The sequence below is a fragment of the Galeopterus variegatus genome, unplaced genomic scaffold, assembly GCF_000696425.1.
Source record: "Galeopterus variegatus unplaced genomic scaffold, G_variegatus-3.0.2 Scaffold1860, whole genome shotgun sequence".
Taxonomy (NCBI): Eukaryota; Metazoa; Chordata; class Mammalia; order Dermoptera; family Cynocephalidae; genus Galeopterus; species Galeopterus variegatus.
The window spans coordinates 256,816-269,677 of NW_007727971.1; the positions used below are offsets into that span (position 1 = coordinate 256,816).

The window sequence follows — 12,862 nt, forward strand, 5'->3', positions numbered from 1 at the left end:
GCAGATCACATGGCAAGAGGAAGCAAGAAAGAGAGAGAGGGGAGGTGCCAGGCTCCTTTTAAACAACCAGATCTTGCGGGATCTAATAGAGCAAGAACTCACTCGCTACCCCCACCCCTCAGGGAGAACATTAATCCATTCATGAGGCCTCTGTCCCCATGACTCAAACAGCTCCCAAAACTGCCAAATTGGGGATCAGACTTCCATATGAGTTTTGTGGGGACAAAACATCCAAACTCTATTATTCCACCCCAGCCCACAAAACTCATGTCCCTCTCTCATACAAAATACAATCATTCCATCCCAACAGTCCCAAAAGTCTTAGCTTGTTCCAGTACCAACTTAAAAGTCCAAAGTCTAAAGTCTCATCTGAGACCAAAGGCAAAACTCCTTCCAGCTGTGAACCTGTAAAAATCAAAACCAAATTCGTCTACTGCCAAGATATACTGGTAGAACAGACATTGGGTACACATTCCCATTCCAAAAGAGAGAAATATACCAGAAATATACCAGTCAAGGAGAAATAGGCCCCAAACAAGTCCTAAACCCAGCAGGGCAGACATTAAATCTTAGAGCTCCAAAATAATCTTCCTTGACTCCAAGTCCTGGATCCTGGGCACAATGGGGCATCGGACCCCCAAAGCCTCAGGCAGTCCCACCCTCACACCTCTGCTGGGCCTCACAACCCACTAGGCTGCACTGGTGCCTGCGGCTTTTCCAGGCCAGCGTTGAACATTCACGTTGAATTCTCTATTAGTTCCCGCAAAAGGAGCCTGGCACCTCCCCTCCCTCCCCCACCATGTGATCTACTGGTACTGGCTGGCTGCTTGCCGCTATCCGCCATGAAGAGAAGCAGCCGGAGGCCCGCACCAGATGCAGCTGTTCCAGAATCCTGAGCCAAATAAACCTCTGGTTCTTTATAAATTACCCAGCCTCAGATATTCTGTTATAGCAACACAAAATGGACTGATATAAACTCCTTTCTTCAAATAATTTTGATCCATGAAGTAGAATATTAAGAATTTAAGAAATAGTTCTCATAATTTCCTGGTCTAAGACAGGCACTGAGTTAGGCACTTTATGTTATTCCTTTTATTTTCACAAAAATTTGAACAGTCGGTATTATCATCCCAGTATAACAGAAGAAAAACTTTAGTCAGATCCACTAAGTAGCTTACTCAAGGTCCTGCATAAGCAGCACTGCTGGGCTTGAAATTCTGGTCTGTCTCTAACTTTCTCATTTGCAGATGAAGACACTGAGGTCAAAGTAGACAACTAATTTGCCAGAGTAACAGGTAATTAGTAGCCTCACAACTGCCTTGCACATTTTCTTTTTATTATTTCAGGATCAGAAGTTACATAATTTCCAGTGGCATTAATATGTAACTGTTTTGGTTTGTTAACAATATCGTGTGTGAGACGGGTGGGTGGGCAGAGAGATGATGGGAGAGTTAAATAACAACCCAATTTACAAGGCATTCCAGATATAAGCACCCTTTAATTGAACAAGAATATCATCCCTATAGTCTGATAAAGCTCAAGTGATATCATGCCAGCTGGTATGAAATTTAAAATTTTTATGCAAATAGTCTGAAAATCACAGATTTCCTAATCAAGCTCATTTTTATGCTTCTAACTCTGCCTTTCCAGCCTACTATTGAAGTATCTCTTCCCCGCCCCCAGCTGTTTTCCACTTTTCCTGTGATTAAAAAATATTTCCCTTGGTAACCATTTTCGTTGGTTACTTTCTTGGCTGATTTTCCACACAAAGAACTGAAAGGCACTTATCCCCAAGGGGAGCATTCATTTTAGATTTTACTAAGAACTCTGCTAACATTTTTCAACATTCCCTTCTGTTCTTTCTTTGTTTTCAAAGAAAGCTCTGATTTTGTTTCATTTTCAGCTGGAGACTTAAATGACAGCAAGCAAAGCCTACTTAGTTTAGATTTCAAGGTAAAAAAGTTTTAAATTTTAAGTTTCTACTAAAGCATGTGGAATGGTTTTAATATTGGGGCATTTTATGTTGCAAATATGTTTAAGCCTTGAGAAAATTAGCTCTTTACTAATAGATTTTAAATGTTCAAAGCATGCATTATTCTGTTTGTTTTTTCAGAATGATTATTTCCCATGTAAAACTTTATAGAATTAGGATTAAATTATTTTTATATGTTTAGATAGAAGTACATGCTCAACAGAAGTATAAATCGGTTGAAAATTTCATTCTTTCTCAATTTTTAAGTCCTAAAAGAACATAAATGATTAAAAATGTTTTTCATTTTAAACATGGTTTTTAAAGTTTACTTAAGACAATTGATGAAAAACTTTAAATGGAGAAAAAGCATAAGTTAATCAAGGTTTACAGATGATATTTAATGTTGGGATAAACACAGTAAGTGCTAGAAAGAAAAAAATCTGCTTGATAAAAATGATACTGTGATCAGAGTAACATAAAATTTAACCTCTAGAAATATATTCACTCAATTATAAAGTTTGCTTATTAAAGTAAATATTAAAGACAAATCAAAGTTCTGTAAATTACTGAAAATAAAAAATTCCTAACATCAATTATAAAATTATTATGGAGAGGCCACTTTGTAAAATTGATTTAAACATTTCAATGAGACTATTTAGATAATGATTTTGTCAAAATTAAGATAGCTTTGTAAATTTATTTCTTTCTGTATATATCTATTTAGATTCTGGATAAGTAAAAGTCAATCAATTTGGGGGTGAAGAAAGACAGACTAAGAGAGGTGTTTTCCAAGAAGATACCAGGAGAGAGGGGTGTGCTCATTGTGGCCATAGCTAGTATCTTCTCTGCTAAGCACTTGCTCAGGCATTACCCTGGGGGTGGTTGTCTACAGGAGGCCCAAGGACCCAGGATACCTGAGACCCTCACAGGGGTTTATCTCCAGAGCCTTCAAGTCCAGGGCCTGACTCCTCATGACAGGATGGAGGATCTGCACAAGAGAATGTCAACACATTTTATGCAATGCAAAGCACCTGTTGTCCATCAGAGCCCACTGGCCCTGACACATGGCAAATTATACTTCTATCCTGTCTCACAGTTCAATTTTTCATACTGCTTTCCTCTGCTGCTATTGCTATTCCTTTCCAACATACCACCTTGCTCTGTGAACTGACTTATGATTTCAGGTGTCAGTCAGCTAAGGGATTTGCTCCTACTGTACATTTTGTATGTTAGCTTTTCTGAAACTAAAGTAGATTACAAGTTGTTCAAATATAGTTTCATTTCAATGACCTACAGTAATGGATTTGAAATGATTGCACTAATTAATGTACATACATTCTGAACAAAAGTTTATATGCTGAAGTTAGCTGATATGAAGATACATCAGAGGCTGCTGTTTGTTGAGCTAAGGAGACATGGTGGCAAACTGGAATATGAACCAAATGCAACCTGAATAGAGGAGGATGATTCTGGCAGCTGCAGTTATAAAAAGAACGACTGCAATTCAAGAGGACACACTGAGCAGACATGGTGTCCTCTTCTCCTCTGACTAAATCCCTAGAAATAATGGAAGATATATTACAAACCAATAAGTATGTGAGTATATAGCTGCACTTGGAAATAAGGGGAGCTCCTGATGAGACAGAAACTGAGGAGTCCTTCACAAATGAAGAGAAGACGGAAATGAATTTGAAGAAGGAAAATGTAGACTTGAATAGGCATGGGAGAGAACTGAGTAAACAGTTTGTATGGGAAAGAAAGAAGTTTTTAATTTAAAAGATCCCAAGAAGGATACATTTAAACAACAACAACAATCTATACCTAGGCACATTATAGTGACACTTCTGAATATCTAAGATGTGTTGAAAAATTGAAAAATGTCTATAGAAAGAAAAACAAAAAAGGATTCCTGCAAAGGGATGAGAATCAGGTTTAAGTCAAACTTCTCACCAGCAACACTAAATGTAAGAAAACAACAGGCCAAACAGATACATAGACCAATGGAGCAGAATAGATAATTCAGAAAGAAATCCATATGCCTACAGCCAACTGATTTTTGACAAAGGAGCCAAGAACATACTTTGAGGAAAAGACAGTCTCTTAAATAAACGGTGCTGTAAAATTGGAGATACATATTTGGAAGAGTGAAATTAGACCTCTATCTCTCATCATATACCAAAATCAGCTCAAAATGGATTAAAGATTTAAATGTAATGCCCGAAACTATAAAACTTCTAGAAGAAAACTTAGGGGAAACACTTTAGGACAAAGGTCTGGGCAAAGACTTTATATATGAATAATACTTCAGAAGCACAGGGAACAAAAGCAAAAATTAACAAATGGGATTATATCAAACTAAAAAGTTTCTGCACAGCAAAGGAAAAAATCAACAGAGCAAAAAGACAACCTGCGGAGTGGAAGAAAATATTTGCAAAATGTGCATCTGACAAGGGATTAATATCTGTAATACAGAAAGAGCTCAAACAACTCAATAATAAAAAACAATCCAATTAAAAAATGGGCAAAGGAACTGAAAGACATTTTTTGAAAGAAGACATACAAATGGCCAACAGACATATGAAAAAATGCTCAACATTGCTAATCATTGGAAAAATACAAATCAGAACCACAATGAGATATCATCTCAACCCAGTTAGAATGGCTATTATTGAAAAGAGAATATAGGGCTGGCCCGGTGGCGCACTGCTACAGTGCGCTGCTTGAGAGCGCGGTGGCGCTACCACCGAGGGTTCGGATCCCACATACGGACCGGTTCCTGCTCACTGGCTGAGCAAGGTGTGGGAGCAACACCGAGGGTTGCGATCCCGTTGCCGGTCCCGGTCTGGTACGGGCGCGACACCGAGGGTTGCGATCCGTTGCCGGACACAAAAAAAGACAAAAAGGAAAAAAAAAAAAAAAAAGAAAAAAAAAAAAAAAAAAAGAAAAAAAAAAAAAAAAAAAGAAAAAAAAAAAAAAAAAAAGAAAAAAAAAAAAAAAAAAAGAAAAAAAAAAAAAAAAAAAGAAAAAAAAAAAAAAAAAAAGAAAAAAAAAAAAAAAAAAAGAAAAAAAAAAAAAAAAAAAGAAAAAAAAAAAAAAAAAAAGAAAAGAGAATATAACAAGTGCTGGCAAGGATGAGGAGAAAGAAAGAAAGAAAAGAAAAGAAAATGTGGTATATATACACAATGGAATACTACTCAACCATAAAAAAGAATGAAATGCTTCCATTTGCAACAACATGGATGTGCTAGGAGAAAACTATGTTAAGTGAAATAAGCCAAGGACATAGAAAGAAAAACCACATGTTCTCACTCATATATGCAAGCTGAAAAAGTTGATCTCATAGAAGTAGACAGTAGAACAGTGGTTAGCAGAGACTGGTAGGGGGAATAGGATGGAGGGAGACGGAGACAGGGTAGTTAGTGGATACTGAGTATTAGAGAGATAGGAAGAATGGGATCTAATGTTCTATAGTAATACGGGGAGACTACAGTTAATAACAAAGTACGGCGTATCTAGCTAGTCAAGATGATGTTGAATGTTCCTAATACAAACAAATGACAAATGCTTGAGGTGATGGATATACTAAGGACTCTGATATGATTATTGCACACAGTATGAATGTACCCAAATATGATACTGTACTCCATAAATATATACAATTATCATGGGTCAATTAAGAAAAATAAATTTAAAAGGGGGGGGGGAGAAACAGTGAATAGAATAGTGGTTACCAGAATGAGGGAAAGGGAGGGGTAGGGAGGCAGGGGAAAGGTTGGTAGACTGGTATAAAGTTACGCAGTTAAAGGTAGGTAGGAAGAATAAGTTCTGATGCCCTAGGGTGATGTTAGCTAGTAATATTGTATTGTGCATTTCAAGATAGCCAGAAAAGAGGATCCTGAATGTTATAACAACAAAGAAATGATAAATGTCAGACCAATCAACCTGCTGAGAATAACTAGAAAAGATGAGAACAACAGAGCCAATATTTAAAATAGGAATGGAACCCAGAGAGGCTTGGAATAGCTTTTCTTCTGGAAGCATCTATGGATTCCAGAAGAGGTGGCTGAAAAGATTAGTGGAGCTTTTTTTTTTTTTTTTTTTGTGACCAGGAAGGGGATCGCAACCCTTGGTGTGGTGTCGCCCGCACCGCGCTCAGCCAGTGAGCGCACCGGCCATCCCCATATAGGACCCGAACCTGCGGCCTCGGCACTCCCAGCACCGCACTCTCCTGAGTGAGCCATGGGTTCGGCCCTTAGCGGAGCTTTAAAACAGCCTTCCGAGTCTAGAGAGAAACAAAAATCAAGGAATAGGGTGAAGCAAGCAGTGGAGGTTGGTGAAGAAAAGTAATGCTACTGAAATCAGCAGGCTTTGGGTTGAATCCAAAGTGTAATTATTAATTGGATATAGTGAAGCCTGTCTTCAAATCACTCAATAGATGATTGATTGGTAGTATCCTTAATTTCCTGCCCGAAGCAGATGTAAGTCTTCTATGGATAGAGAATACATAATCACAGGCTTCAACATATAATTTTCATATACAATGTCTGACACTCAATCAAAAGTCATCAGGAAAAGGCCGGCCCGAGGCTCACTCAGGAGAGTGCAGTACTGATAACACCAAGGCCATGGGTTCGGATCCTTATATAGGGATGGCCGGTGGTGCTGACAACACCAAGCCAAGGGTTAAGATCCCCTTACTGGTCATCTTTTAGGGGAAAAAAAAAAAAGTCATCAAGTATATGAAGAGACAGAACAATGTGGCTAAAAGCCTAAAGAAATAACAGACAATAGAAATAGACATACAGAGGATCCAGAAAACCTAGTCCTCAGACACAGACTTTAAAACAAACGTGATTATTATGTTCCAAAAAGTAAAAGATGAGATTAAAAATTTCAGCAGAGAATTGGAAACAATAAAAAGAACCCACTGCAATCTTGAAAACTAAAACATATAATAAAAGAAACAAGGAAGTCAGTGATGGATTTAATAGAAGATACACCACAGATTAAGAGAGTGAAGGAAGAACAGTTAGGAGAATCACCAGGATGAATTATGGAGTGAGAGAAGGACAAAAGACACAAGGAAGAAAAGTGACATTAAAGACATGATGAGAATAAATGAATACAGTTTTTGAAAGATAGAGGAGCAAGAAGGATGAAAACACTGTTTGAAGAAATACGGGCTGAGAAGTTTCCAAATTTGATGAACATCATGCCATAAATTTAAGTGCTATAAATCTCAAATAGGATAAAAACAAAAAAATCATACCTATGACATCAGAGTAAAACAGATGAAAACCAAAGACAAAGAGAACATCTTAAATGCAGCCTGAAAAATGTTACTTTTAAAGTAGAAATAATTAGATTGAGAGATGATTTTTCAATACAATCAACAAAAACAAGAAGGCATAGTAATGGTACCTTCAAAATGCTGAAAGAAGGGCCGGCCTGGTGGCGCACTGGAGAGTGCGCCACTTGGGAGTGCGGCGGCCCCCTGCCGAGGGTTCGGATCCCATGTGGAGACCGGTTCCCGCTAACTGGCTGAGCGTGGTGCGGGCGCAGCACCAAGGGTTGCGATCCCGTTGCCGGTCCCTGGTACGGGCGCGACACCGAGGGTTGCGATCCCGTTACCGGTCAGTAAAAAAGACAAAAAGGAAAAAAAAATGCTGAAAGAAAACACTTGTCAACCTAGAATTCTATATCTGGCAAATACATCCTTTCAGAATAAAGTTAATACCTATTACCTTTAATAATACAATTTAGCTGTCACAGTTACAGGTAGGTAGGAAGAATAAGTTCTGACGATTTAGGGTGACATTACCTAATAATATTGTACTGCATATTTCAAGATAGCCAGAAAAGAGGATCGTGAACATTATAACAACAAAGAAATGATAAACATTTAGGTGATAGATATGCTAACTATTATGATGAGATCATTATACAATATATGCATATGTTGAACAACAAACTGTACCCCATAAAAATGTACCTCACCTATGGAGGAACTTTCTGACAGAGCTGTGTGAACATGGCATGTGAAGCATGAAGAGATAAAGAACTCCCCATCACTGGAAAAGCAGATGACTTCAAAGGTTCATTCTAAGTGCGATTTCTACACAGTGAAGCACCATTATAAATAATGTAGATGGCTAGGAAACAACGCCATCACCAGAAATACCACAAACTGAAAGGCAGATCATAAATCAAGGAACATGAAATTAACTGCATCAGCACTAGTTTTCTGAAGCCACGTGCATAATGTGAACAATGACATCAGTATTTGCGCCATCACTAAGAATTCAAAAATTCAAAATGGAAGAGAACAACATGTCCGGAGTGTTTTCTCCCCGAAACAGATATGTATGAGACTTGGAAACAGAGCAAATGAAAGTCTTGAAGTTAGGAGAAAATCTTGGGAAAGCGACTACAATATAGAAATGATTTGTTTATTTTCCACTATTCCCTTTAATAACTTTCACTAAAAGACCCCCCTATGCGCCCCCATGATAATCCATTATATTTTGCCTATAAGCAACATGTGACTGTCTTGATTAAAAACCTTCAGCAGGGCCGACCCCGCGGCGCACTCGGGAGAGTGCGGCGCTGGGCGTGCAGCAGCGTTCCCGCCACGGGTTCGGATCCTATATGGGGATGGCTGGTCACTGCTCACTGGCTGAGCGTGGTGCGGCTGGTCACAAAAAAGACAAAAAAAAAAAAAAACTGGTTGGGCCGGCCCGTGGCTCACTGGGGAGAGTGCGGTGCTGATAACACCAAGGCCCCGGGTTCCGATCCCACACAGGGATGGCCGGTTCGCTCACTGGCTGAGCGTGCTGCTGACAACACCAAGTCAAGGGTTAAGGTCCCCTTACCGGTAAAAGATGACGCTCACTGGCTGAGCGTGGTGCTGACAACACCAAGTCAAGGGTTAAGGTCCCCTTACCGGTAAAAGATGACGCTCACTGGCTGAGCGTGGTGCTGACAACACCAAGTCAAGGGTTAAGGTCCCCTTACCGGTCATATTTTACTTGAGTGAACCGGCCATCCCTGTGTGGGATCCGAACCCGGGGCCTTGGTGTTATCAGCACCAAACTCTCCCGAGTGAGCCACGGGCCGGCCCCAAAATATTAAAAACATTTTAGCTTGCAGGTTGTACAAAAACAAGCAGCAGGCCCAATGTGACTTCTGGTCTATAATTTCCTGCCCTCAGCTCTGAACTACTATCAGTCCCACAAGGCTGGTTCCCAAGGTCCTTCATAACATGCCTTGGCCTCTGACTGAAGAAAGTATTTGTAGATTGTACATTGTTAAGTACCTCAGAGGAGTTCAGGTAGTGAATTTTGTTCATTACATGATTTAGACATGTGATTTAAAATAGCTCTTCTCTTACTCAAAACATTATAGCAGTAGCCCTGTCCAAATACAGTGGTAGTGAAGATTGAAAATTCAAGCACACATATTTAAAGTATACCTGTAAAGTCATGACCAATCAAGAAAGTGAACATATCCATCATCCCCAAAAGTTCCTTCATGACTCTTGGTAATCTCCTCTGCCTGCCCCACAGCCAAACCCCCATCACTGTCTGAGGCAATCACTACTATGCTTCCAGTATAGGACAATTTGCATTTTCTGCAATTTTATATAAATGAAATCATAAATGTATCCTTTTGTGTACAACTTCTTTTATTCAACATAATTATTTTGAGATTCACTCATCTTTATTGCTAAGGAGTATTCCACTATATGGCTTTACTACAATTTGTTTATTCATTAACACACTGATGGACATTTAAATTGTTTCCAGTTTTTGTCTAGGACAAAGTTGCTATAGATATTCATATATAAGTCTTTGTATGGACATATGCTTTCATTTCTCTTGTCTGGATGTACCACAGTTTGTTTATCCATTCACCTACTGAAAGACATCTTGGTTGCTTCCAACTTTTGGTAATTGTGAATAAAGCTGCTACAAATATCTGTGAGCAAGTTTTTGTGTAGACATAGATTTTCAACTCACTAGGGTAAGTACCAAGGAGCACAATAGCCAGCAAAAAGTATGTTGAGTTTTGTAAGGAGCTGACAAACTGTCTTCCAAAGTGGCTGTACCATTTTGCATTTCCCCAGCAATAAATGAGAATTCCTATTGCTCTACATCCTCATCAGCACTGGGTATTGTCAGTGTTTCAGATTTTAGCCATACTAATAGGTTAGTGTAGTGGTATCTTGTTTTAATATGCAATCTATTATTTTTAAAATTAATATTTGAGTCAGGAGTATTGAAATTTTGGTTAATTATGAATGTGTCTTTTTTTTTTGCAGTTCTTAAAAACAAGCCACTAATTTTTTCTACAATATCTAATGTGCTATTCCATCCCTTGTGATATAGTTTTTTTCCTCTCTCACATCGCAGTTTTAATCTTCAAAAGTTTGATTTGAATTTTTAAAAATATTATATTTTCCATGTTTTACTTAGCATGGTTAATCTTTCCACTACCTTCTTGAACATATGTGATATAGTTGAAATTATTAAGTAGACCATTAAAAGTTATTATATCAGCAGTGTCATTTCTGAATTGGTATCAATAGATTGACTTTTCTCATCATTATGGGTTAACTTTTTTTGCTTCTTTGTGTGCCTGGTAAGTTTATACTGGATTCTAAAACACTTGTTGGGTGCTCTGAGACATGGTTAAGTTATTATACACTGATTCTTTCAGAAAGGCGTGCTTTTAAGGTTTGCTAAATGGATGAGAGGCTTTTAGCCTAGGGCTAATTATTTTCCTCTTCTGAACTAATGCCCTTCTGAGTACTCTACCAGATGAGATGCCCTGTGAATTATAAAGTTTTCCACTTTGGTGGCGGAATACAAGCTCTTCCAGGCCTTTTTCAAGCCCCAGGTGTTTCCCCCTTGTCCTTTAGGTAGTTCTTTACCCAGTCTTGAGTAGTTTACACATATACATGTGCTATTCAGTACTCAGTTAAAGACTTGAGGTCCCTGGAAGGCTTTCTCTGGGTAGCTCTCACCTTTCTGTATTCTGCTCTGTAAACATTAGCCTCTTTTGATGTCCCCAGATTCCCAGCTCTGTCATTTCAACTCAGGGAGACTGCTGAGCTCTGCCTTAGTTCCCCTCCCTATGCTATAGCCTGGAAATTCCCTCTAGACAGCAAGCAAGTCAAACATAGGGCTCATGTGGTTTGTCCCCTCTCTCAGGGATCACTGTCCTGAACTGCTCTACGTTTAATGTTTGGAAAACATTTCATATATTCTGTCCTTCTGTTACTCCATTGTGGCTGGAAACAGAAGTCAGATTTGACAGGTTTTGTCATGATACTGGTATAAAGGCTAATACTGGTTCTCTGGGAAGTAACCACGAAATAACTTCATAGCCGCTCTAAGAGTTGGTACTTCACGGAGCCACTCTGGTTACCAGTTGCCCAACTGGCAGGAACGTTATTATGCAACGCAGTGATGGGAATCCCCGTAAAACAGTTCTCATATTTTAGGCCTTCAAGTGATGTACCATATGGTAGGGTGTCAAAAATAGGTCAGTTAGTGACGTTTGTACACAGGCCAATGACCCAGGGTGGCAACCCTGTGTTTGCTACAAAAATTACAGGTTTCTACTGAGAGATACAATATTTGTCTAGAGTTAACACTGATCATCCTGCATTTCCTAATCATTTGGGTGGTAGACGCTGTGGCTTGAGAAGGCATGCATTATTACCCCAGTACATGGTTTTTCCATTTAGATGCCCCTGAAATTTCCCACAGCTTACCCTTCAATAGTGAAGCAGATGTCTAAGACAGTAGCATCTGAACATCAACAGATTACTTTATTTAGTCTAATGGTCAGACAGAAAGGTGTATCAAATGCTTAGAGGAGCTCTTAGTTAAAATAAGGTCCCAACAAGATGGCTGTGTTGACAGTCTGTGGCCAACTTGTTAACCCTTAACCTTTCAAAGCCCCTCCTTTGCAGTATAGGGTTTTAATCTCTGTATGTAACATCACCTTGAGCCCTTTACTATCGGTGCCCATCACCAGTTAGGTTGACTATTTCTAAAATATAATACAGATTTGTTCTGGTCAACAAAGTGGATCAAAGCAGTCTGGTGAGCACTGGGATAAATCTCATCACTGAGCAAGGCAGCTACTTTAACTAACCTTTTAGAATCACCAAATACCCTAAATCTTCATTAAAAGATGACAGCAGCAAAGCTTTTGCAATCCTGGGTCTTCACAATCCTTGGGGTTTTAGCTTTTCCTTCATACACTCTGGCTGTGTGGGGAGGGCTCTTTGTCTCAGGGAATACTGGCAGTGAGAGGACGGAGTAGAGAGCAGCAAGGGAAGAGCTGCCAGGCAGGGGAGGGGGTGGGCATTATTGACAAAAGTGGGTCTCAGCTGCTGCATTCTGAGAGGGAGTGGGAACTGCGCCCCTTCCCCTGCAGGACTAACTTCAGGCCCAGAAAGCTTGGCTGGGTGAATCCTTTGACAGCAAGCAGCCCCTGTGATCATCTTGCAGAGGTTTCTTTTTACCTGTCCCTGCTACCTGATTTTACAGGGACTGTGCCAACCTGTCTGACCACAATGCTACTGCCGTACCAATGGTGCCTAAATATTCATTTCTTTTTTCTTTGTACAACTTCTTTTATTCAACATAATTATTTTGAGATTCACTCATCTTTATTGCTAAGGAGTATTCCACTATATGGCTTTACTACAATTTGTTTATTCATTAACACACTGATGGACATACCTATATAGGATCCGAACCCGCGGCGGGAGCGCTGCTGCTCTCCCAGCGCCGCACTCTCCCGAGTGCGCCATGGGCTCGGCCCTAAATATTCATTTCTTTTTTTTTTTTTTTTCCTTTTTGTCTCTTTTTTTGT

At 39.4% G+C, this 12,862-nt stretch overlaps 1 protein-coding gene across 3 annotated transcripts in view; it reads left to right on the plus strand.

Moving 5' to 3' along the window:
- Positions 1-1,272: 1,272 nt before the first annotated feature.
- Positions 1,273-12,862, plus strand: part of ECM2 (extracellular matrix protein 2, female organ and adipocyte specific) — a 36,165-nt gene continuing 24,575 nt past the window's right edge. For 2 of the 3 annotated variants that reach the window (XM_008579343.1, XM_008579345.1), the window contains exon 1: positions 1,796-1,953. The gene's annotated coding sequence lies outside the window, so the exon portion shown is untranslated. Of the gene's footprint in view, positions 1,296-1,795; positions 1,954-12,862 lie in introns of those variants that run through there. The other variant, XM_008579344.1, reaches the window with a different exon arrangement.